This window comes from Ambystoma mexicanum, chromosome 2p (assembly GCF_040938575.1).
Source record: "Ambystoma mexicanum isolate Mex_15411 chromosome 2p, UKY_AmexF1_1, whole genome shotgun sequence".
Taxonomy (NCBI): domain Eukaryota; kingdom Metazoa; phylum Chordata; class Amphibia; order Caudata; family Ambystomatidae; genus Ambystoma; species Ambystoma mexicanum.
In genome coordinates, this window is record NC_090923.1 from 874,655,840 (window position 1) to 874,682,822 (window position 26,983).

The 26,983-nt window shown below is 47.5% G+C and overlaps 1 protein-coding gene across 1 annotated transcript in view; it reads left to right on the top strand.

The window, feature by feature from the left end:
- The window catches only part of WDR62 (WD repeat domain 62), a 2,486,568-nt gene that overhangs the window by 2,274,944 nt on the left and 184,641 nt on the right, over positions 1-26,983 (top strand). The gene's annotated exons all lie outside the window — the stretch shown is intronic.

A 26,983-nucleotide genomic window follows, 5' to 3' on the forward strand; every position in this document is an offset into this window, starting at 1 on the left:
AACCTGCACATAAATACAAGAGGCCGAAAAAGAGGAGTGAAGTGATTGTGGATCTGCATCTGTACATAGTGGTAAAAACAGAAGAACATGTGTGGGCTGAAGAGCCTAGGGTTCCTGGCTGCATGACCTGTGATGGGTGGATCCTATGGTCTGGCAACTGCGCCTAGAACAGGGAGCCCTGAATTGTGAAAACAAAGACATAGTGAAATTAGCCAAGAAGGAGCACTGTGAGTGAACTGGTAATGCACTTCAGAAGGAGGGTCAAGTTGACCTAGATTTGTGTTGAACTTTGAAAGATTGAAACCAGTACAAGACGCCAATACAAGATGCCTTTTTGTTTGAACTGTGTTGCATTGAACTTGGGGATGGGAACCCCGAGGATTGTGTGGAACTATATTGCCTTGAACTTGAGAAAGGTAATCTTGAGACATTTGTGAAACTGTCTTGAACTTGGAGAAGGAGAGCTAAAAAGGAAGCCAAGAGCTGGAAGAAGCTCAGAACGTTGTGTTGATCACCATTTATTTTATTATGGACATCCCTGCACATTGTTTAGAGTTGCTGTGAGGGCAAGGATAGGTTTTGGACACAGACATACTTTTAAGTTATACTCTTTGACTCAGACTTTCCTTCGTTTTGATCTAGTCGGGAAATCCCACCTGAGCATGGGGCAAGTTAGACCTTCTACCATCCTGACATTTAATTTAATAAACCAATTTATTGTGAACTTTGAATCTGTTGTCTGTGTCTTAATTCATGATGCCTTCACAGGTGTCAGGTGCAGCCGACGCAAATCCACGCTAGGCCCCCTGATGGCGGAAGGGTTTCTGAAGAACATCTGCCCTGTGGATAGGATATTATTGACGATGAATTTCAGCGGAATATCCATCAGAAATTACATAACAGAGAGGTAAGTAATTTGTTCTTCCTTAGGCAGAACATTGCTTGAGGTTCCTCAGAGGTGATTATTTGATCCTCCTTCACAATATCACCCATTTTCTCACTACTTTTTTGATCCAGCTCTTCCAGTACAGCATCTTAATATCTGCTGGCAGTTCTGGGTTGTTCCATAGTGCTGCGGAAGACCCTGTTAGCCTAAATAATTTGATCCTTTTCCTTTTTAACCAAGTGGTGACAGCACCCTGTCTAGCCACAGTTGCAGGTAGAGATTGTCCGGCATTAGGCAGCAGACCCAACAAACATAAATGGTTTAATCTGAGCAGGAGAGCCATCCCTGCAACAACCCGCTGGGAGCGTGGAATATTTCAGTGTTGCACCAGTTTTTCCTGTGACTTTATGATCTTCCGATTTCTAAAGACATTTCCATCAGTGGTGCACAGAAGACATGTGGATTTGACAGTACTACCACCAGATAATCCTCGTATGGTAACACCTAATGCTAATTCATCCCTATCTTTATATCTTTCATGGCAGTATCTTGGCAGTGTGAGGAACCTGAGGGCGTCCTTGCTTCTTTTCTCCCTGGATACTTCTCTCAAGTGGCCAGGGAAAGGCCATCGCTTTTGGATCCAGACCCTGAGGGTGGCTATGCAAGTGAGGATCACCTGGGTGGAGGGATCTTGGGGAGGGAGGAGATGACCTCCTTAGGTGAGACATGGTGTCCCCCTTTCCCTTTTCACAATGAATCATCTGTCCCTCAAGCCTTTGTAGGCTACTGTCAGCCCTGTCCCTTTTCTTTCGCCCAGAAATACCACCTGAATACAGGGACGAGTAAGAGACCAACTAGGAAGACAATCCTCATTTGACTGAGACAAACACATATCAGAGACACAGTTATACATGTGTGTTTTATTAAATCAAACCTCCCCAAATTACCACTCTGGTGCTGAGACGAAGAAGAGGGCTATGGAGGTATGCAGGTGGAACAACCAGGCATGTCCACCTAATGGGTTTTGCCATAGTCAGGCAATTAGACTTAATGACCCACACCTGGGGTCACTTAACACTCCTAACGGATATAAAAATGCTTGCTGCATAGAAGGAGGAGGAACGGGCGGGAGAGAAGTTAGCTGTAGACCCGGGTGCCGGGAGCTGTGTCAAGAAGCAGAGAGCCGGTGAGGTTGGCGACAAGAGGGTCTGGAAGTCCTGCTACCCTCCTTATTGGGTCTGTGCCGCAGGAATTGAGGCACTCCCGCGAACCCCAGCCACCGCAGGAAACCAGGAGAGCGAGCAGTGCTCTCTGTGGCTGCCATGAGGGAATGGTGAAGCTCTGGGAACCGGAAAGCCAAACAAGAAGCATTGAGAGGCCTGTCGCGAAGGACAACAAGCAAAAGGGAGCTGCTGTTTGCGACTGGTGAGTGAAAACCAGGGAAACGCTCATACCAGGGTGCTCCGGTAACTTGTAACCAAGTCCTTTTGAATACCCAACAAACTGAAACTCATTGCAACAATTTTTGAATGCCGAAACAAGTACTTTTGAATACTGAATGAACTGAAAGTTATTGTAAGCACTTTTTGAATGCCGCACAGAGTAAAAAGCAAGTTTAGCACTTGTGAATGGAGTGAAAGAAAGGTGGTGCATGTAGCAGATACCACATAATGTATTGTATGAAACACAAATATTGACAGTCAGGAAAATGCCAAGAAGGGTATGAAATGTAAAACCTAGTATTTGCCCAAATCTAAAATGCTTCCACTAATTTCAAGTTAAGTGGAAACCTGTGTTGGCAACAGCCAGAGGAATACAGAAAAGTGTAACAGTGCATAGTGGCCAACCAAGCCCCACGGTACGGTGTCAGAAGAGTGTGACACTGGGGAATCAACTAAACATCACTGTCAAAGGGAAGCAGTGGCTAATTGTTGATGGAAGCAGTTAAGAAGGGGTATCGGTTGCATGACCCGTGAAGAGTGGATTGTGTGGTCCGACAACTTCAGTAATGCTTTGGGGAGCGCTTCCTACTTTGTGCTGCCATGTGAATGTCAGAGGCGGCTGTTGCTTTAGGCAGCAATGCGGTCTCACGTTCTTCCTGTTCTAGGTCCGTTCCTCGTACCTTTTACGAGGTACGACGGCTGTTGAAGCTGCTCTGGCGGGGACTGAAGTTGGTTGCAGTTGCACTGTCAGGTGGTGTGAGTCTCGCGTTCCTTCTACCGTGAAGCAACAGGGATACTTCTGTGAGCCCGGCTAGAAGGCTTCCCACATCTCTGTCGCTCTTTGCGTTACCGCTGAATACTTCTCCCTGTGAGTATTGAGTGAAAGAGTGTCTTCTTCGGTTTTCCTCCAAACCTTACCTTCCGCCTTCCCTTTATGATGCAGAGGGGAAGGAAAAACCTGCTGAAAAATTCTGGGGAGCTCTATTACATGATAAAGGCTCATTGACACCTCCAAGACAGGTTTTGGGAAGCACGCCATTAATCAAAACCCTGCTGATCACTTTCCCTGCTGTGGTTGGAGCCCGGCTGTCTGATGCCCCAACAGCTTTGACTGAGGCGACGCCTCTGGTTCCTTTGGGGGGCCGTATCGCTGAGGTTCAGGCTCTAAGCCAATGCAGCAGGCAAATTGTATGGCAAAAGGTGCATATGGAGAGGACCTATCCGTCCCCTGATGTAGGTGATACTACCTCATTGAATAATGGAGGTAATGTTTCGACTGTGGCAAATTGGACAACCAAAGAGGATATCAATATTGAGGAACCTCTATCCACAATAAGGGATTACTGTTCGTACTCACTGCTAATAATACTTGGCTTGCAGCTGGATGGCTCTAAGGCTTAAATCCAGGTCCCAAGTCCTTCTGGACTCAAAACCTTTCCTGGGGATATCAGCTTTGCCAGACTTGGATAAAGACTTCCAGACTACTCCAGATAAATGGGAATTGGTTAAAGCTAATATTCAAGATCTGAACTTGTGTAAAAACATCAGATTTTTGCTTCTGGATGGATTCTCTAGACAACTGTGTTGGGAATAACCACCATATTAAAATGGATAATTCATCCCAAACAGAGTATTCTACTCCTTTAATGTCGCAGCAACTTTCAGGTCCTGTAAATATCTGTACTCAGCTGGCTTCCTTATTGAGTAGCTCATGCCCAACAGAGCCGATATCCTCTTAAAGGCTGCAGCAACCTCTCGGCTTTGTAAATATCTGTGCCCAGTCGGTTCGCATTAAGGAACAAAGTCCTTGGCTTGGCTCCGTCTGAGAACTGGGCCAGGAGCAGTTAGGAGCTCAGATTTAAAATTGTTTCGAAGATTACAGATAGATTAATGGCGTAAGCAGGATAACAGGGACTGTGTGCTGGTGGGATGTGGAACCAGTGACCTCCCCGTCTATTTGAGTAATTGTAAATACCATCATAAGGACATATCGAATTTGAAACTTGTAGTGTAATGGCCTGGATAAGTAATGTCCCTATTTTAAGATGCTAAGGTGGTTGTCTTAGATGATTCTGTGAAAAAGACTGAATTATTTTCTTTGCTCTGATGGTGTTATTTTTATATTTCATGTTGTAAATTGTGTTTTGTAGCACTCCGATGCCTGCAGGCTTCAGCGCTATATAAATATATAAATCCATAAATAAAAACTGCACCTAGACCGAGTGCCCCAGTGTAGAAAAGCCAATTAAAGTATACATAAAGAAGCATGTGTTTTTGCAACAACCTTGTATATGATTTTGAGGTCAAGAAACACAACTGCCTATGTGAACTTGTGAAAAGTATTTATATCAGAGAAGCTGGGGAGTGTCCCAAGGTAATGTGGTGTTTTGAAAGCTGGAAGATTTGAACTCTTGGGGAAGGGAACCCCAAAATTTTGTGCACTGTTTTGAACTTGGGGAAGGGGAAGCTGATCATAAGCCAAGAGCTGGAAGAAGCTCCGATATTTCTTTTGAACACTATTCATTTTGATGCTAACATCCCTACCTATTGTATAAAGTTAGTTGTGAGGGCAAGTGTAGGCTTTGGACACACAGACATTTGATTTGGACTTCCGGACACAGACTATCCTTAGTTTTCTTTAAGTAGGGAAATCCCACCTTAGCATAGAGCAAGTTAGGCCTTACTCCATCCAGCTTTTTAAGTTAATACAACTTTTGAGAACAAATTTGAATCTGTTGTCTGTGTCTACTTCATGATGCCTTCACATCGGGTACATACTTTAAATGTCCGCAGGCCCTGTCAGGGGTGGGAGGCAGCCCGACACCCAACACACTTCTGGGTGCCAGAGTGTATGCAGGCGCACACCTTCCTTACCTACAAAGACAGCACCGACGTCGATCAGGACCGGCGAGGATGCAGAACGGCATCAGGAGCTGCGTGTCATGATCTCTGCTTCCAAAAGGTCAGGGTTTTCCCAACTCCCTTGGAAGCAGATCCATAACCCAGGTTCCGAGTGCCAACCAGTCCCAATTGGGTCCTTTTGGACCCAGTCCTGGCACCAGTGGCACCAGTCTCATAAATATGCCCAGTCCCAGCGCTGGAAGCGCCGGGCTCATAATGCTTGGGTGGACTTACCTGCAGCAGACCATGCTGCTTACTTGCCTGCCAGTTGAGTCTCTGATCCTCTTCTGTTTGGAACTACTTTTCCTGTTGGGTGGGGCAGGAGCCACTCCCTAGATTCAGAACACTGGAACTCTTCTGGAAAGCAGGAACTCTTTTCTTACCTAGGCGTGGCTGTGGAAGGAGACACCTAAGCACTACAGGAGGCTATTTAAACCACACCCGATGGATGAATCTTGCTTTGCGTTATTCTGCATCCTCAGCAGCAGAACGCTCATCGTGTCTTCTGCATCTGATCCTGGGCCCAAGGAAAAAGGCTTACCATTCTGAATCCAGTCTTCAGCAACACCTATAAAGACAAGAAAGAACAGGTTAGCATTACGGTCTTCAGTGACAGCTCTTCACTTACCTGGTCCATCGGCTGTCACCAACGCCTCGCGCTGCATTCCGGCATCTGAAAGACAAAGGCTTACCTACTCTTCGTGCGCTCCGGAGGTCTTCACACTGCATTCCGGCATCTGAAAGACAAAAGCTTACCAACTCTTCGCATGCTCCGGTGGCCTTCGGCGCTGCATCCCGCATCTGAAAGACAAAACAAGGTGCGTTTAAAGACATTGGGGAACTTTAATACTCAGGTGCCATTACTCCTTTCCACATCTAACCCAGTGGGTATTCCGGCACCCTGCAGCCGCCCCCAACTTGTACCTGCAAAATAAAAAGACAGTTAGAGCGCATCGTGAAGCAGGCAACAAGCGCTTACTTACGTGCTTCCAGGCGCTTCTATTCATCACACGGGCTCCATCTTCAACTCACTTCAGCCCGCCATCCGCCATCGCCGGAACCCTGCAAAACAAGAGACATCATTACTAAAGACTTTAAAGATATTAGAATTACTCGGAACTTACCGTTCGTGCAGTAAACGACGGACAGCAGTCCTCTGAAGTCAAGAGACCTGCTCCCCTTATCCAGTGAAGAAACTGGTTACAGCACCCTGCCTCGAGGCAGATGAAGAGCACGGCGTTCACTTACCTAAGGTGAGAGCGTTAACCTTTGGGGTTCTACAGGAGAAGAGAAAGGGAAGAAGAGAGAGACATTCAATAACCCAGTTCATTAATCCCACATTTTCTATCTGCAGACATCTTACCCTTCGAGCCAGACATACAGTGCACAGAGGTCCAGCCCAAAGAGCCAGCTGTGTGTTACACATCACCTTTGAAGATACGGTATACGCCCAGTCAAGACCGGCGCCTCTACGGGAATCAGGTGAGCGTTACACTGCGGGAGACATTGATGCTGGCCCAGCACATGGAGCTCCCGGTATAGACCGTAAACCACAGAAGAAAGTCGTTGCACCATCGGGAGCCTCCCCGGGGTCCACAGCAACGCAGGATTAGGAGAGGAGGTGGCATGCAGTCAGCAGGATGTCTGTTGCACTAGCCGCAGAGGGACCACTAGATAGTATCTGCTGGAGCCCTGGTGCACCAGAAACAACCCATAAGCACCCGATGTTTAACTATTAAACAAAGTCCTCCAGGAAAGCCCTATGCAAGGCACATCACTAGACCACCAGGGATCTTTCATACCAGAAGGCCTACAGTTATGCCATTGAGAAAGGCAACAGGAATTCCCTTTGGGTCTCTACTTTGTCCATGATGTAACACAACAGGCTGCATGAGAAAGGGGTCGGGGCATACACGCCCTCCCCATTTCACACTTTTTCAAGTAAGGGAAGTGATTGGGCAGGGACAATAAGCTAATCCTGGGAGGGGTGAGCTTTTTAAAAGGTAAGCTGTGGATGGTTTAGTGTGGGTTTTAGTTGGGTGAGGACCGGAGGACGATGTCCAAGAGACCACAGGAGGAGGGTGCAGAGGTGATTGAGAGACTGGTCTGTGGACTATTCGTGTGTGGAGTGAGTGAAGTAGTGGTAGAGCAGGCGTAAAGAGGCGGTGGGAGTTGTAAGTGGAGGTAGTGTGAGTAAGAGGCAGTAGTAGTTAGTGGTATAGTAGGGAGAGATGGGAGAGGTAGTAGTAGGAAAAGAGACATAGTAATGTTAGCAGCAGCGGGTATGTAGTAATGTGATATGTTAATAGTGACAGGTAGTTGAGCAGGTGTGGTTGGTGGTAAGAGGAGAGGTGGTAGTAGCAGAGGTAGTAGTGAGGGGATGTAAGTAGTAGGGTGGAAGTAAGAGGGATAACTACGGAGGGAGTAGGTAGGCGATATTTGGTGGTAGTGGTTGCAACGAGTGGAGGAACAAAGGAGGGAGGAAGTGAGAGGAGGAATTAAGGGAACATCATGGATCGGCGGTAGGAAGGTGGATTGTAACATCGCTGGGATAGTAGAGTGATGGGGGGGGGGGGAACTTCTTGAGACACCATTGTGGAACAGACGGCCAGGTGAGTTTGTGCATAAATACTGAGTAGTTGGAACCGTGGAAGGAGGCACCATCCCAAATTCCCATTGAACACTAAGCAGGGCTAGGAGAGGGACAGCTAGTAGGCCCTAGGGAGTCAGGTAGCCATCGATTCGGGAAACCATTTGTAGCTCAAAGAAGAAACAGGCAGATAGGTGTCACTGATTGGCAGCGCTAACCCCCGTTATGGATCCCTGGGCTAGGGTGGCGAGAAAGGCTGGGGAAGACGAGAGACTGAGGAGGACAGCCCTAGCGCCAATTTCCCCAAGACCCTTGGTTGGCTTCAAAAGCCCAAGATTACCTCAGGCAGCCGCTGGAGTGGTTATTTGTGGCGAACCCCATCACACCCCCTTAGGTTTTTGGATACCTCCCTAAAAAAGTTGCCACTGGAATTGCATGATCATATACCAAGCCTATTATAAATGGAGTATTTTATATCACAATGTCTTCCTTCTTGCTATGGATTCCTCATCTATGATATCCTATCCACAGTGCAGCTGTTCCTCTGAACCCTTTCCACTACCAGGGGGCACAGCTCCACATCTACACATCCAGCACACAACGCGAGCCGTGCCGGACATGACGTTGGGCCCTGTATATGTAGAGGTGCCGCGCCCCGAGACCTCGGTTACATTTTCTCTGCACGCTCCGTTCTCTTCAGGAACACACAGTTTGAATTTTCAAACTTGTTGCTGCAATGCCTAACTTTGCGACCTTGCAAATACTGGAGGAAGCGATCTGTACTTCTGCACACTATATAGTTCGGGTAGAGGAGCAGAGCACCCCAGCCAAGCCGCTCAATTGGTAACATTGGGGCGAGCAGCCAGGCTGAGACTCAAGGGAGGTGATGCAGATTGGTTCTTAGGTACAGTAAATCCCAAAGCTCCCTGAAATGGAATGTCCACACACTATGTTAGGTGATAACACAGTGCTTTTATTACTACCATCAAGGATAAAATGTCAGGCAGGTATATACAAATAAATGAGACTCACTTTGTACTAGAAATCTACACCAGTAATTAAACTTAATATATACAGTTCTATGTGGTACCACTCTTACCTTTAAATTCAATTGTAATTCACCAACTGCTGACAGTTATTAAAATGCATTTAAATGATTAGCCAAGGGTTAACTTCATAAAACATTACTGTAGAAAGGCAGGTAATAATTTAAACATAGGCAGAAGGCTTTCTTTAGGATAGAAATTCAATACTGTGTGAGGATCCCCCCCACCTGGGTAACCGGTTAAGGAAAAGTTAAGGTGTACTTTATTTTGTATGTTACAGCCCAGTCCCAATATGTTCAATAATAATCTGCTTCTCTTTCTTCAGATCCCACTACCCCAAACTTCTCCAGCATGGGATCTGGCATGGGTTCACATGCTCATGAATATTCAGAGTCAGGCTGGGAATCCTTGGTAAAGAAAAAACGGCTTCACCTCTAAACCAGTCACTGTCCTTTGGGTCATACTCCCCCCGTCCAATGACAGTCCTCTCCCTAAGCTCCACCCCTGGTGGCCATCTTCAGATTTTTACTTCATGCTTCTGTGTTGGGAGTCTTCTTAGTACACTCTGAGGTATTTTACAGGTTTTCGGTAAATTTAAGTAAAGTGTTCGAAAAAATGTTTGTCTAATCGTTCGATCGGAGGTCGACTTCCAGCAGTGGGGACCCGCTGTAATAGAGTTTCGAGAAGGCACGTGCTTGGGAATACTTTACGCCTTTACACCATGACCAAGGAGAAGAGATGCCTCTTCAAACTCTCTGCAAAAAGTGGATTACGGAAGGTTTACGTCTAAGATAGAAATCATTGTCTGTATTGCCTGCATCCAGACCAAGATGAGGAGGGATGTGAGGTCTGCCGTGGATTTTCGAAAGACAAAGGAGGATCGCTTCAGCACTGCTGGCAGCGTGGCTCAAATCGGGCAAGGCCTCTGACTCTGCTTCCGGGCTGGATCATGCGTCCCCCAGGACCGGCCGGTCCCACGAAAGAACGCCCTCAGAAAAGAATTTGAGATCCTTTGAGGACGCCCCACCGTAGGGTGTCCAAAAGAAGGCAAGGTTGTACGTTGTTGATCCCACTGGGTTTGCCACCGCTGTGGGTCCCAGCTCGGAAAGACCAGGTCGCCTTCTCCAACCACTTCTACGGCCAGCCTACCATTGAGGGGCGCTGCCTCCAAGAGAAATTCCTTGACTCCTTCAAAACTCTGCTTATCCTCGGCGGACAAGGTGACGAAGCAGAGATCCAAAGGGGGCCTTCGCTGCCCCCCTCGGCGACGCCATCGGCAGCTCAACTGGCCAAAACATCTTCAACATCAATGGTCACTACCACGTTGACCAAGGCTCCTCCTACCACCCAGTCGACGACCACTACTTGTTCGTGAAAAGGAGGGTGGGTGCCTGGCCACTAAGCTGGTGTGCACAGTCACAGCGACGGTAGCCCCGCAGGTATCCCTACTGCCACAGCGTGAATCAGCCCCCATGGCTCCGACGAAGGCCCCTGGAATGGGGACAGCAACCGCTCCTCCCCAGAAGTCTCCGGGGAGCGAAAAGAATGAAACTTCTGCAGACCCTATGAAGGATACGAACCACGGGCGGCCCCAGCGAGACCAGTACAGATTTATGAGCTCTGATGAGGGCGACGACAATCTGCCCGAAGACTATTATTCAGACCACGAAGGGGGTCAGGAACCCATGTCTGTAGATGGGTCACGCCGAGGCGAGCTCAATCCTCCACCTCGCCGAAAGCGGCGCACCAGTCCGGAGCCTCCACCTCTCACTCCTTCCATGCCGCAGCCCAGGGACATGTCTTTGGACATTCTGACCATGCTGCACACGCATGTTTCAGAAATCCAACAGACACTACTGCCCACACCAGTCCCTGCACCACCTCAAGGGTGTACCTCACAACAAACTGTCCCTGGGATGGCTCCAGCCAATCTGGCAAGAGGCAGCCCCAGAGCCCTATTTGGTCCTTGCCCCCAACAGCCATTCATGGGAAGGGAACAGAGTCAGGGCTTCTCTGGACTTGGAGAAACAAGGGGGGGTAAGGCAAAGGCCAGTTGCTGTTTTGCCTTTGTGTATGAGTGCATTGATTCCTATGGCAGGGCCTGGAAATCCCAAAAATTAAGGCTGCCCAGAGCCACTGCCAAGTCAGCATGTAGCTGCCACCAGCCCATACCCTGCTCTGTGGGTAACACACATGTGCCCAAAAACATACAGTAGGGGCACATGGTTGTACCTCTACCCATGGGTGCCCTAAGGGTATCCCATGGGTCTTAGTCCACCGAGAACAAAATGAAGAGCTGCACTGCCAGGAGTCCAAACTGGACTCCCTAGGGCAGAAAATAAGCAGAACACAAAGTTTAAGGAAGTATAAGACAAGGAGGCCCTGTGCCTCCAATGCATTTCCAGCATCACATGCTAGCAGATGTCAGCTTCGATCCGTACAGGATTTGTTTGGGGCGAGGACCACGACACCAAAGAGTGTGGGTCAGGTCTGTCCATGCACCCAAGGCCCCCTGGGGAACGGGTGGCGCAAAACCCTTTCCCATCATCTACAAGACAAAGGGTGATGGTATGCATACTCCCTGCTTGACTTGGTTTTTCTGCAATGATGCTTGCATTCTCTCTCCCTCTCCTTAGTTCTCTCCTACTCTCCTCTTGCAACTCCACCCGCCTGGACTTTCTTCCCTCTTCTCCCGTCACTCAAACGCCTCTCGTTCCTTCTAGCGCTTGCCTCCTCCACCCTGTGATGTTAATTCACCCTCCTCTACACTGCTACACCACCTCTACTCCTCTCCTCCTTCCTCCACGCTTCTCTCCTGGCTTACTCGACTAGACTAGTCCCTCCTCTAAGCTTCATCCACAAGACAAAGGGTGATGATGTGCGGTTTCGTTCAAGGTTGTGCGGAGTGTCGGTTTGAGTTGAGGTCCCCTCCACGCAAGTCAGCGTCGCAGGCACCAAAGAACATCAGGAGTATGCTCCTCTTCCATTCAAACCTTACATGTCGAATATGTGTGACATCTACGATGAGGGGAACCAGTTACCCTTTGGGTTTGAACCCTTGGTCTCGAGGGAAGTGATGGATATCCCAGAGGAATTCTATGAAGATGGTGTAGACGACCAGGGACAAGCTTCCGACCTCAAAGAGTCCAGAGGCTGAGACATCTCCCCTGAGCTGGATTTTTTCCAGCCCCTAACGGCCAGCCCACCCCAACCTCGGTAAACCTTGCGTTTCTTTTCAAAGGCTAATGGCAAAGGTGGCAGATACCCTGGGGCTCTCAGTCCAGGCTGAAAATCGGACACCCTGAAAGAGGGTCCCAGGAAGGAAATGCTACATTTGTTAGGACAGTTTTTCTACAGTCCAACTAAGGGCTTCATTAAACCATACAACTTGGGCAATAAAGTTGTATCGTTTTATGAAGCCCTTCATTGGACTTTAGAAAAAGTGTCCTAACACTGTTGGCATGCGTTGGGATTTGTGTATATTGGATTACATTGATAATTGAGATACTTTGTGTTCAAAGGAAACCATCCAGTGGGTTTTGTTTAGCCAAAGAAAGTGTACTTGAACTTAAACCGGTAACAGGTCCGTTTAATTCTGACCATCTGTTAGGCAGAAACCTGTGCAGTTCCCTCTGGGACCACTGCAAACGATTTAGGACTACAGGTGTTTGGCAGTAAACCCACTTGGTAGCAGTCTGTACCACACAGATTCACTTGGTAGCTGTAGCTGAGCAGTCAGACTTCCCTCAAGAAGAGTTAGGCAGTATACACAGTATTCACAATAGGTCAAGAGAACACAGTAGAACAAGTAAACACTGACCAGGGCTTGGTGTAAAAGAGATATAATTACTTATTTAAAACCACGTCTAGGAAAACACACAGGCACTAATAGTAAGCAATTCAAAAACACGGTCACTAAAAGATATACACTCCCTTAAAAGAATATTAGACAAGTCTTAAGTAAAGCCCCACTTATTTTCAGACAGCGGTGAGCGCTTAACGTAGATGGCACTCTAATAGTTTGTTTTAAAAAGGGAGAGAAGAGCAGAGAACAAGTTGAAACAGATCCCAACACTTTTCTCAGAACATAACAAGAGAGGAAGGCAAAGTAAAACCGTGAAATTAGAGTTCAAGAGGCCGGATCCACTTTCAGAGGATCCAAACGAAATGTGTCCAAGGTCACACGGTTGCAGTGCACAAAAGTCTTGTAAAGGTTCAAAAAGGAGTTGGACCAAAGAAAGGGACCAGTTAGAGGGTCAAGGCGGCCAGCCCAGTCCAGAAGGTTAAGGGTTTATTATTACCTTGTAGCAATTTTTAGAAAGGGAGGCCTGGCGGACACGGTACCTTAAAGTGGTGAGAATGCTCCAGCGGGGGCAGTTGTTCCTGGCAGCGGATGAAAGTTGGGGCATCGTCCGGGGGAAGAGAGGATCTCGTCGTGGAGGAAGACAGGAGTCCGTTGCACTGCCAGGGAAGAAACCAGCCGCAGAGTTTCTCAGGTACAAGGAGCGGTCTGGTGATTAGCGTTTCAGTGGTGAGTGGCTATCCGGCTCCCGGGGTGCTGGGCACGGGCAGTTCGACCACAAACCGGGCTGGGGTGCGAAGAAAGAAAGGTAAACTGGTTGTGCCCACCAGTCAGGGGAAGAAGCCTCCACCAGGGAGATCTTCTCTGTCGTCGGGAAGTGGTGAGTCGGTTCTGCAGGGCTCCACCGGTGGTGTCGTCGTGGTAGGTCGGCTCAGCTTCTCCCTCGTCGGATTCTCAGGTCCTGTGGCGACTTCTGAAGTTCCAGTCCCCAAAGCCCTGCTTTTATGCAGAAAACCCCCATTCACTCAGCCTAGCTGTCACTCAAACATGCTAAGTGGTGAGCCGGCCGGCTCCCCACTTGGGCCAATCACACGAGTGCCACCTGAGTTACCAAGGTAACTCGGTCCAGGGTGCCTAAACCCCCTCCCACACCCTCTGTGGTACCCAGACAGAGTGGCACCACTTTTGGAGGCTTCTGTGGAGAAGCCCGCCAAAAAGTGGAACAAAGGGCTCGACTTGGGTTGGAGTCACAGAAGAGAACACAAACGCCATTTTTGAATCGAGTCTTGGCAAAAAATACCAACCGGAGAATTAATATTAATTAAATAAACCAGCGGTATGTTCGAGGCTATGAGAATTAAATAATTAAAGTTGGTAGCCTCGAACAATGGGAAAATCCCATAGGAAAATATTTGCGGTCGAATATAAAAAGTAGTTTTCACTGCCACCAGCCAAAACTCGATCAGGGGGGACGGAGACGTGCCCCCTCGACTAACAGACCCCGGGGCAATTGAATTGCCCTGACCAGTACGTTCACAATATGATGGTTTGTACTGGTTTCTGTTAATAATTTGGGACTAGTAAAGCCAATGGTGACTTTACATGCCCTGGGAGACAGTAGTCAGTCCCAGGGTATGGAGTCTATGGTGGGGTGTCACTATGACACCCCTGTGTTACTGCACGGAGGGTGCTGTGTAACACACACAGAAAAAAACACATAAGACCCTATGGAGTAAAGGACCCCATAGCCCATAAAACACATTACCAGTCAAAGAAATACCATAAATCATGTCCAAGAGTGGGAGAAAGAGTCTCACTCTTGGCAGGAGGAAAAAAAAACAAACTCCAGAAATCCAGCAAAGCTGCTGGGGGACTCACTAGGTTAGGAAATTCAGCCTGAAGAGAGAATTCTCCCTAACACCATCTGACTTCTTTCTCCATTGAAAAACATCCTTCAGGACCACATACGTATGGCCTTGCCTGTAAAGGAAGTATGCTTGAAATAATACAAAGGTTGTGGGACCACCAAAAAGTCTCCACAGAACCTGTGTTGTCTTCGAACCATAGTGGTGAAAGTGAGGATGAGGACATTTTATGCGCTAGTCAACATTCCAATGAGGATGAGTATGATGGTTCTGATGAGGAGGATGGTAGCTCACCCCCATCTCCTTCTGTCCCTACTGTGAGTAACCTGAAGGTGTCTCACCCGCTAGTCCCCAGCGATCTGTCATACAGTTGGAAAGGACACGTCCATCGCTATTGGATCCAGTTCCTGTGGGTGGCCCAGTGGGGGAGGATCACCTGGATGAGTGGGGGTCTTCGGGGATTGGAAGTGGGACACTGACTGGTGAGAGGCGGTACCCCCTTCCTTATAACACCTTTTCCCCATCCTACCCTGTAGGATAATTAGAAGCCCCCACCTTTCCGCTACAAACACTTTCTTACACTGTGAAAGACAACAGACTAACACCAGAGCCGTTTACCTGACATGTCCCAACACAAGGGTCAAGCAGAGTCAGGCAATTGACAATAACAACACACACCTGACGGCCCTTTCCCTTCCCCACAGGGATAAAAGGCGGAGCACGAGAGCACACTTTGAGCAAGGACAAACGCATGAGGAAGCAGCTATTCCAGGACGGCAGTTCAAATGGGGAACAAAGGCGTCGAGACCGGAAACGACAACAAGGAGGAAAGTGCTCTTGCCCTTTTCGACCCAATCCCGCGAAGCCTCCGTGAAAGGAATCATAAGACTGAGAACTACAGCTGACTTGTAGTGTAACAGATATACACGCTGCACAGGACCCTCCTGCACTGATAACCGAGGCGGGAGATACGCTTGCTACCGTGGCACTGTCCTTGACTCCAGAGACAAGAAACCACAAGAAGTTCAGCACATCCGGTGAGTCTGAGGGAGAACCAATAGTAAACCGGACGATGTTGAGTGAAGGTTTCAAACGGCAACATGTTATGAACAAAAAACATGTGTGCTAATTAACTTTTGAAGCCCAGGGAAGACCAGCTGCAGAGTTGTCCGGCGCCACATGGGCGTGCATTCAAAAGACTCTGGCTGGTCCCCTTTTCTTGCAAACATTATAGAACCAAGAGGCCATAGGAAAGGCTGGGATAGAAAGTTAAGGTGTTCCCTTGTACGATCGAAAGTCCTTAACCCGTTACCATTTGGACATTGTGAAACAGGCTGAGGGAAACGCTGTGTAAATGTGTGAAGCCTGACCAGGGGCTGGAAAAAGCTAAGGAAAGTAAATCCCACAAGGTGTTACAACCAAGTGAGCTGTGGTAAGCTGTCAAATGTGAACCCGGCTGAGGGATTCCCGCGAATGAGAGAAAGCTTAACACCACGTAAACATTGTGTGAACCTGGCTGAGGGATGTCCACAATGAACGATTGTTTAAAAAGACATTGAGACTCTTGAATGTTACAAGTTGCTGATATCTTAAACGAAAGGCTGTAGTAAACCTGACTAAGGGATGCCAACATTGTAAAAGGATCAGAGGCCGGTTGAGAGGGATCCATGGGTGAAGGGAAATCACCTGAAGGGAAGATTATTGAAAGGAATGGATATTTTGGAAACAAACTGTAAGATTGTGCTGGAGAAGCCCAGGAGTGTGGCTGTGCTCGAGAGTCCCGTCTTGTCCTGTGCTAAAAAGCGTGGGGAAGGGAGACCCCAGTTATACCATCCTGATTTATCATTTTGTGAACACTTATTTCTTTTCTGGTGAACATTAGCCCATACTATTTTGTAATTTAGCAGTACGGATTGGCAATAGTTTTTTTTAGTATAGGCCATTTTTATTTTACAAGATGCCACTAGGACTGCCTCATTATTATTTGATGGTTGTAGTTTGCTCCCATCTTAGATTTAGGTTTAGATTAGGTGTTCCCACTCATTCATACAGTTTAATAAACACCCTTGATTTGTTATCACTTGTGTCTGTCTTTACTGTTGCCACCATGAGTTTCGTTCCCTACCATGCACTCTACTATGACCCCTGGAGTGTATAGGGAATTGAACCAAAGGAAACCTGTTAGGGACTATAACCTGAAAATCAGAAAAATGGCAAAAGTGCCCAACTCATCTATGGAAAAGGATTGTGTGGACTGTTCTTATTTTTTTAGGGTCTTATAAGTCTGATGCTTTCAGGATCCAAGAATTGGTGAGTGTGTATGACAGGAAGGATGACATTGTTGTACGGCTATAAACGTTTGACCTTACTTGTAAAAGGTTTGGTTTCTGTGAGAGTGATCAGATAGCCTGGGTCCTTTTTAGGCTTCCCAAGAATGACTATCATGTGCTCTTGGATATGAATGCAGCTGAAAGAGTTAACTATAGTAGGGTGAGACAAACTCTCATAACTACATATGAGAAGAAACTTCCATACTTAAACCCTGTAAGGGAACATGAGAAAGAAGATATGTCTGAAAGTCCCAACTATGTGTGTACCCTGTAGGTATGGACCTGTTACCAGTAAGTGTAGCAGAAAAGTGGTTGTAAAAAGGTTGATGCTCTTAAACTTGAAGCCAGAGAGTACACCTTATGGGGCCCCCCTTAGAGACAAAAGGCATTAACAGCCCCTCTGAAAGGCAGTTGGGTGAACAACCCATAGCTTCAAATAACGACCAAGGCCCTAGGTCCACTTACTCTCTGCTTGGAGAAGCGTTTGACAGTCAAAGAGTTGGAGTTAGAGGAGCGGAGGCCTCGAGCAGGGGAGTATTTAAGGATGGAAAGTTGGAGAAAGCATGCTCCCAGGCTCCAGGAAAGCCTTGAGGATGCAGAGGGTCTTGAATTTGATGCTTGCAGCCACGGGAAGTCAATGGAGAGATTTTAGGGCTGGAGAGATATGGTCCCTGGACTTCAGGCCAAGGGTAAGTCTTACAGCCCTATTCTGGATTAGCTGAAAGGGGCGTGGGGAGCAAAGAGGCAGATTGAGGAAGAGGCTGTCACAGTAGTCCAGCCTAGTGAGCCCCAGAGCTCTGGAGACTTTGAGCTTCTGGGTGTTCCTGTCTGAAACCAAGAGTGGTGCCATACCCTTGACACAAAGGCATTGCCTGCCTGTTAACTCTGATGTGGCTGAACCTCTTCAAAATCCACTTACAGTGGAAGTGTTTCATAAAACTCTAAAACTGGATACTCCCAAAAATCCACTTAGTGGAGGTGATCCAGAGGGATGACCAGAACTTAAGTGGTCTTGGCCAACCCAAAAGGGCAGGTTGTAAACCTGACCGAAAGGTAGGAATAGGTTTTCTCCTCTAGTAGTTCAGAGTGCCCAGAAGGAAACTTCCAGGTCTGAAAAACTGAACAACAATAAGAGTTATAAGAAGTCTAAACATAGCTTTCCTACTAGGCCTTCTATTAAAATGCCTGTGACTCCAACTGCCCCTACAGGAGAGATGGATAGGAAATCTGTAAGAGCTAGCGTCTCTGATTCAAGAGACAAATCTAAATCTCTGGGTTCCTCTACAGAGAACTCTAGTGTAATTCCTAGTGTTAGCAAGGCAACCTCTAACAATGCAAACTTAAAACTAGAGTTAATGGGAAATGGGAGCCTAAACCATGCTCTACCATTTCATTTCCAAATATAAAGCATTTGACCCACACTGCTCCTGAGGGAGAGGTGGATAGGAAAATTAGAAACCTCTTTAGGTGACTGTTAGTTCTCCAAGCTGGTGGAAAACCAGTAAAACAAAGCCAGTCAGGATTTAAATATATTAAGACTGTTGGATCTTCTACTGGAGACCCCATTAACAATCCTAGTGTTAGGAGGGAAACCTCTAACCAAGATAAACCTAGATCTAAGAGGAAGTGGAAGCATTTACCATGCTTTGCCACAAGAGCTCCAACTAAGATACCTGAGACCCAACCTGCTCCAGAGGGAGAGGTGGGGAGGAATCATGGATACCCCTCCAGGCCCATGGGGCCTTTTGATAAGGCTCCCATTAAAAAGCCTATTGCAGGTTCAGGAGTTGTAACTTCTCATGAGGGACTGGTGAGTCTGACCCCCTTCTTGTAAAAATAGAATATTGGCTAGCAATGATTGCAGGTCCTATAGTTTAAGGATGAAGAACTTTCCAACTTATCTCAAAGAGTTACAAAAAGATTTCTATTGGTCTCTGCAGTAGTTTTAACCGACTGCGACAGGAGATTCATCCGGGAGTGGGTTAGATCCTCCTTTCCCTTAGTCTGGGAGCGACGAGTGTTAGGCAAGGTTTTCATTTTAGGGATAAATCCTCCTGACCTGTGTCAACCCCAGGTCTTTTTGCTGAACTTTATGACGGACAACTGTTAGGGAGAATTCTCTCTTTAAGCTGAATTTCCTAACCTAGTGAGTCCCCCAGCAGCTTTGCTGGATTTCTGGAGTTTGTTTTTTTCTCCTGCCAAGAGTGAGACTCTTTTTCTCCGACTCTTGGACATGATTTATGGTATTCCTTTGACTGGTAATGTGTTTTATGGGCTATGGGGTCCTTTACTCCATAGGGTCTTATGTGTTTTTTTCTATGTGTGTTACACAGCACCCTCCGTGCAGTAACACGGGTGTCATGGTGACACCCCACCATAGACTCAATATCCTGGGACTGACTACTGTCTCCCAGGGAATGTAAAGTCACCATTGGCTTTACTAGTCCCAAATTATTAACAGAAACCAGTACAAACCATCATATTGTGGACATACTGGTCAGGGCAATTCGATTGCCCCGGGGTCTGTTAGTCGAGGGGGCACGTCTCCGTCCCCCCTGATCGAGTTTTGGCTGGTGGCAGTGGATACTACTTTTTATATTCGACCGCAAATATATTCCTATGGGATTTTCCCATCGTTCGAGGCTACCAACTTTAATTATTTAATTCTCATAGCCTCGAAAATACCACTGGTTTATTTATTTAATATTAATTCACTGGTTGGTATTTTTTGCCAGGACTCGATGCTAAAATGGTGTTTGTGTTCTCTTCTGTGACTCCAACCCAAGTCGAGCCCTTTGTTCCACTTTTTGGCAGGCTTCTCCACAGAAGCCTCCAAAAGTGGTGCCACTCTGTCTGGGTACCACATGGGTGTGGGAGGGGGTTTAGGCACCCTGGACTGAGTTACCTTGGTAACTCAAGTCGCACTCTTGTGTGATTGGCCCAAGTGGTGAGCCGGCCGGCTCACCACTTAGCATGTTTGATTGACAGCTAGGCTGAGTGAATGGGGGTGTGCTGCAAAAAGCAGGGCTTTGGGGACTGGAACTTAAGAAGTCGCCACAGGACCTGAGAATCCGACAAGGGAGAAGCTGAGCCGACCTACCACGACGACACCACCGGTGGAGCCCTGCGGAACCGACTCACCACTTCCCGACGACAGAGAAGATCTCCCGGCTGGAGAGGCTTCTTCCCCTGACTGGTGGGCACAACCAGTTTACCTTCTTCTCTTCGCTCCCCAGACCGGCTTGTGGTCGAATTGCCCGTGCCAAGCACCCCGGCAACCGGATAGCCACTTACCTCTGGACCGCAAACTAAAGGACTGTTCCTTTTAACTGAGAACTCTGCGACTGGTTTCTTCCCTGGCAGTGCAACGGACTCCTGTCTTCCTCTCTTCCCCCGGACGAAGCACCGACTTGCATCCGCTGCCAGGAACAACTGCCCCCTCTGGAGTATTCTCGCCACTTTAAGGTACCGTGTCCGTCAGGCCTCCCTTTCTAAAGATTGCTACAAGGTAATAATAACCCCTTAACCTTCTGGACTGGGCTGGCCGCCTTGACCTTCTAACTGGTCCCTTTCTTTGGTCCAACTCCTTTTTGAACCGTTACAAGACTTTTGTGCACTGCAACCGTGTGACCTTGGACACATTTCGTTTTGATCCTCTTAAAGTGGATCGGGCCTATTGACTCTAAACTCACGGTGTTACTTTGCCTTCCTCCCTTGTTGTGTTCGTGAAAAAGTGTTGGGATCTGTTTCAATGTATTCTCTGCTTTTTCTCTCCCTTTTAAAACGGATTATTAGAGTGCCATTTACGTTAAGCGCTCACCGCTGTCTGAAAATAAGTGGGGCTTTACTTAAGACTTGTCTAATATTCTTCTAAGGGAGTGTATATCTTTTAGTGACCATGTTTTTGAATTGCTTACTATTAGTGCCTGTGTGTTTTTCTAGATGTGGTTTTAAATAAATAATTATATCTCTTTTACACCAGGCCCTGGTCAGTGTTTACTTGTTCTACTATGTTCTTTTGACCTATTGTGAATACTCTGTATACTGCCTAACTCTTCTTGAGGGAAGTCTGACTGTTCAGCCACAGCTTCCAAGTGAATCTGTGTGGTACAGACTGCTACCAAGTGGGTTTACTGCCAAACACCTGTAGTCCTAAATCTTTTGCAGTGGTCCCAGAGGGAACTGCACAGGTTTCTGCCTAACACCACCACACTGGCAATGCACTCAAAAAGCAAGAAGGTGTGCACTCCTGCCTCCTCTTCATGGAGGCGAGGATGCTTTGGTTATGGTTGCTCGAGAATAGGATCTCAGTCTTACAGCTCATCTGGCGGGCACAGAGAAAAACTTGGCGGGTGCTCTGAGCCAGCAGAGCAGTGTCTTGCACGAGTGGGAAGTGTGCCAGGAAGTCCTAGAGGAAGTCTTCACTCTCTGGGGGAACCGTTTTGCTTGAGGGAATTCCCAGCGAATGGTGCACTGGGGCATGGGGGGAGGCACGTTTCTGGTGGATTGGACCTCCCCTCTACTTTACGCGTTCCCTCCGATTCTCATAATTCCATGGGTTCTCCCGGGGTTGAGGTTTCAAGCGATCTTGATCGCCTCGGACTGGGAGAGGAGAACGTGTTACTCCACCATCTTGGATCTGTCCACCTCACCGGTTGCCTCAACTTCTGGATCTCCTAACCCAGTCGGAAGGTCGGATACTCCATCCAACCCCGGAATCCCTCAACCTACATGCGTGGCTCTTGAGAGGATGAGAAATGATGACTGGGACCTCTCTGAGGAAGTACTTGAGGTTTTGCTGGCTGCACGCTGTTAGGGAGAATTCTCTGTTTAGGCTGAATTTCCTAACCTAGTGAGTCCCCCTGCAGCTTTGCTGGATTTTTGGGGTTTATTTTTTTCTCCTGCCAAGAGTGAAACTCTGTTACCCTCACTCTTGGACATGATTTGAGTGTGTCTCTTTGAATCTAGATGTGTTTAATGGGCCATGGGGTCTTTTACTCCATAGGGCTTCATGTGTTTTTGTGATGTGTGTTACACAGCACCCTCCGTGGAGTGACACAGGGGTGTCATAGTGACCCCCCAGTATAGACTCCATACCCTGGGACTGACTACTGTCTCCCAGGGCATTTACAGTCACCATTGACTTTACTAGTCTTAAATTCTGAACAGAACCAGTACAAACCATCATTGTGGACGTACTGGCTGGGGCAATTCAATTGCCCCAGGATCTGTTAGTTGAGGGGGCACGTTTCCGTCCCCCCTGATGGTGGCAGTGGATACTACTTTTTATATTCAACCGCAAATATTTTCCTATGGGATTTCCCATTGTTTTAGGCTACTATCTTTATTTAATTATTTACGGTAGCCTCGAACATACCGCCGGTTTATTTAATTAATATTAATTCTCCGGTTGGTATTTTTTGCCAAAACTTGATTCTAAAATGGCATTTGTGTTCTCTTCTGTGACTCCAACCCAAGTCGAGCCCTTTGTTCCACTTTTTGGCGGGCTTCTCCACAGAAGCCCTCCAAAGTGGTGCCACTCTGTCTGGGGTACTTAGGAGGGGTGGAGGGAAATTTAGGCACCCTGGACTAAGTTGCCTAGGCAACTCAAGTCGCACTCCATCCTGATTGGCCCAAGTGGTGAGCCGGCGGGCTCACCACTTAGCATGTTTGAGTGACAGCTAGGCTGAGTGAATGGGGGTTTGCTGCATAAAAGCAGGGCTTTGGGGACCGGAACTTCAGAAGTCGCCACAGGACCTAAGAATCCGACGAGGGAGAAGCTGAGCCGACCTGCCACAACACCACCACCGGTGGAGCCCTGCTGGACTGCCTCACCACTTTTCCCAACGACAGAGAAGATCTCCCGCCGGAGAGTCTTCTTCCTTTGACTGGTGGGGATAACCAGTTTCACTGTCTTTTCGCCTTCCCAGCGTACCTCGTGGCCGCCTTGCCTGTGCCAAGCACCCCGGCAACCGGGATACCACATTTTACCACGACCGCGAAACAAAGGTACCACCTTTAACCGGAAAACTCCACCGCTGGTTTCTTCCCTGGTAGTGCAACGACCTTCATCTTTCCTCCAAGTCGAGATCTTCTCTTCCCCTGGACGACAACGCAGCTTGCTCCCACTACCAGGAACAACTGCCACCGCTGGAGGATCCTTCCCACTTAAGGTACCGTGTCCCGCCTGGCTTCCCTTGCTACCGACTGTACAGGGTAGATTTAGCTCCCGGCTTTCGAACTTGCGTTAGCCTGGGACACCCTGGCTAAACTTTCCTAAGCCTCTCTAAACTCTTTTTGAACCCTCTGCAAGACTTTCTAAGCCTAGTGTAACTGTGTGATCTTGGGCGCATTTGTGCTCTGCTCTCTTTTAGAGTGGGCCCAGCCTTTGGACTTTGGCTCACCAGTGACTTTTGCTCTTCTGCCTTGCTTATAGTGTTCCTGAATCTTAGAGTGGTGTACCTTTCCATATTCTGTCTTTTTCCCTCCCTTTCTCACAAACTTATTGGAGTGCCATCTAGTTAAGCGCTCACCTCTGTATGAAAATAAGTGGTGTTTTACTGTGACTTATCTGATAAGGACAAAGGGGTGTATATATTACAATAGTAACTGTGTTTAGAATATTTTACAATAAGAGTGCTGGAGTGTTTTCAACAGTGTGTTTTTAAATAAATAATTATATACTTTGATACCAAACCTCTGGTCAGTGTTTGCTTGTAGTATTGTATCTGAGTGCCTATTGTGTGTACTTCCTAACTCTTCTTGAGAGAAGTCTGACTGCTCAGCCACAGCTACCAGGTAAATCTGGGTGGTACAGACTGCTACCAAGTGGATTTACTGCCAACACCTGTAGTCTTAAATCTTTTGCAGTGGTCCCTAAGGGAACTGCACAGGTTTCTGCCTAACACACGCAGACCATCCACAAGATCTTTGTACAAGTGCAGATGGAGATTTCGGGCGTGGTGCAGGGAATGTGAGATCAACCCCATCTCTTGCCCCAACACTACAGTGATGGAGTTCCTTCTGTCACTGGCCTCTGCAGGCCTTCAGGTCACCACAGTCAAAGGATATTTGGCCGCCTCGTCTGTGTTTAAACGATCCCCGGATCAAGGTTAATTTTGTTACGATCCCGGTAATGGCACAATTCCTGAAAGGCCTTGAAAATAAGTTTCCGCCAACTCCCTTTGTTGTCCCGGATTGGGACCTTAATATGACTTTTCTGATGGTGGCTCCCTTTGATCCTATGCATTCTTGTCCCTTACCCCTTCTCTCTTTGAAAACAGCCTTCTTGGTGGCTATCACATCCGCTAGGCGGGGGAGTGAACTACAAGCCTTATGCTGTAAGCTACCCTTCCTGCGTTTTTTCTGGGAGAAAGTTTCACTCAGGGTAAGGCCTGGCTTCCTCCTCAAGGTTGTCTCAGAATTCGACCTGTCTCAATCCATTGACATTCCTGTTCTACCCTCCTCTGCACCCTTCTAAGCAGGAGGAACGGTTACATCGCCTAGACCCGAAGAGGGCGTTGAGTTATTATATCGCCAGGACAGCTGATTTCAGGAGAGCTGACCAGCTCTTCGTGGCCTTTTCCTTAGCCCATAAGGGCCTGCCCATAACGAAGCAGACTTTATCCCGATGGATAATGTTCTTGATAGATGAATGCTGCCAGTCCGCTGGGAAGGAATTACCAGCAGGCATCGGGGCCCATTTGACAAGGGGAGTCTCAGCATCAACAGCTTTGCAGAGGGGAGGCCCTGTGTGGGAGATTTGTCGTGCTGCGACATGGTCATCCATGCATACCTCCGCAAAGCACTACAGTCTGGAGTAGGCTTGTACTACTGATGCATGTTTTGGAAGGGCTGCTGCAAAATTTCTTGGTATAACCTTCTGCACGCCTTGTTCATTTACTGCTTTGGGAGTCTATTTGATGAGGAATCTGCAGGAGAAAGGCAATCTTTTGAAGGAGAAATTACTTACCGTAATGTTCTTTCTATGGATTCTTCTCCCGCAGATTCCTCATCTCCCCTCCCATCCATCCCCGCTCAGAAAGTCTGTGGTTGGCGCACATCTTCTTTCACATTGACTTGGTGATGGTCCTCTGTGTCCGTTTCCTGTCTTCCTGCCACAGTTTTTAAAACAAAGATTCTTCTAACGCTGCTTGTAGGGTTTGTTCAATTGTTCGGAGGTCTATAGTTACTTCTTTTTAAGGGCTCATTAGCCGTTTGTTCTCTGTTTTCCTGTACAGCGTGTGATGCTCGGGGGTGGGGGTGGTGGGGGGGGGACTGAGGTTGGAGCGTAGTGACATGGTATTTATATGACGCCTGACATCACGTCCGAAGCCGACGACCAGATGTTGAACAAGACGGTTCGGCGGCCAGGTCGAGGTCCACTACGCCCCTGTCAAAAGTTTTCCAAAGCAGCGAAGTTGAAGGGAATATCTATAAGATAAAGAATCTGCGGGAAAAGAATCCATAGATAGAACATTACGGTAAGTAATTTCTCCTTTTGATGGATGTTCCTCTGACGGATTAGTCATGCCCTCCCTACCTGCCCATCTTGGCAGATAATCTGAACACCAACGCTTCTGTGGTCCCTCGGCTTCAGACTGCTAGGAAAAAAGTGTGGAACTGGAACTGTGGAGCGCGGCACCTCAGTATATACTGGCCCGACGTCCTGTCCGGCGCGGACGCGTGGAGGTTTCAGAAGGAGCCGATGCGGAACCACGCTGCACCCCCTGGCAGCAGAAAACTTTCCAAAGAACAGCTACACTGTGGATGGGATTTCATCGATGAGGAATCTGTGGGGGGGAATGTCCATCAGAATTAATATTACAGAGAGGCAAGGAATTTGTACACCCACTATATCCGTGTCCAAGAGGGACCCTTTGACGAGGTTCTTGCTTTAGGATTCCAGCTGTCATTCAGTTTCTGAAGAGGTTGGTTAGGTTCTTCCCTCCGTGGCCCTAACTTGAACTTGGCTCTCACTACAATATTTCTTAGGACTCGACATTCTGAATGCGTTATGTGAGATTGTGGCAGAGCAAGGTGCAAAGAGATCTCGTGAATCAGGGAGATACACACCAAAACATCTTGCGTGTATACGCTTCCCAACTTTTAAATGTAGTTTGTGAAGCCCATATTCTCACCAGGCATGGGTTTCCTTTTACAGGCACCCGCACTAAAACACACATGGCTTTATAACACAGTAGCTGTATGGGAAAAACAATAAATCTCATGTACACAAGCCACACCTGGTATACTCTCCCCAAGTTTCTATGGCTAACTTATCTACTGTCTGTGTCAATGAAGAAAGCCAATATAAATCAACAGAGTGCCAGTCCTCTTACCTTATAGAAATTCAAATGTTGGTGAGAACGCTGACCTTGGCATCTAGTCTCTTCATATAAACCCTTTTGCTCCCCTCTAACACCCCTCGTAGAATTTTTTTTTTCTTGTGAGAGTTAGATGATGAGTGATGTGATGTACTCCTTGAATGTCATATTTGATGCTGTTACTTGAATCTTTTTCTGTACCCTCTCAGATGAGGGTTCTTTTTCTGGTTTGGGCTGGCGTATGGCCCTAGCCTCAACTTTTTTTGAAGCAGTATCCTGTGAGGTAGGCAGGGGGCTAGCCAAAGGGTCAACTTCACCACAGATTATCTTTAGGCTTTCAGGTTAATAGCCTGGCAAGAACAGCAATCCACCAGGTCATGATCGCTGGCCAAACACTAAAGGTAGCTCTTGTGAGAATCCGTATATGAACCTTCTATGTGCAGTTGATGCAGTAATAAAAACCTGAGGCATTCGCAGTACTGGGTATCGTGATGCAGTCAAATATTCTCTCAGATAGAAAGAAGTTATTTTGAAGCAGCGTGCTGAGCACATAGCAACAAGGGAACTTAAGTCATGGGGCGTAATGTGCTCTATACCTGGACTGTCGGAGTGGGCTGGTGATGAGGCACAGCTGTGAAAAGTTTTGCTGAAGCCAGGTGTCACTGCCAATCCTGTGTCAAGGAGTGGAATCTCCTGGAGGAGAATCCATCCGAAAGAACACTACCAGAGGAAAGTAATTTGTTCTACTGAAGATAAGTAAGTTGTCCTTTTCTTATTTCCTATGCGTACAGAATC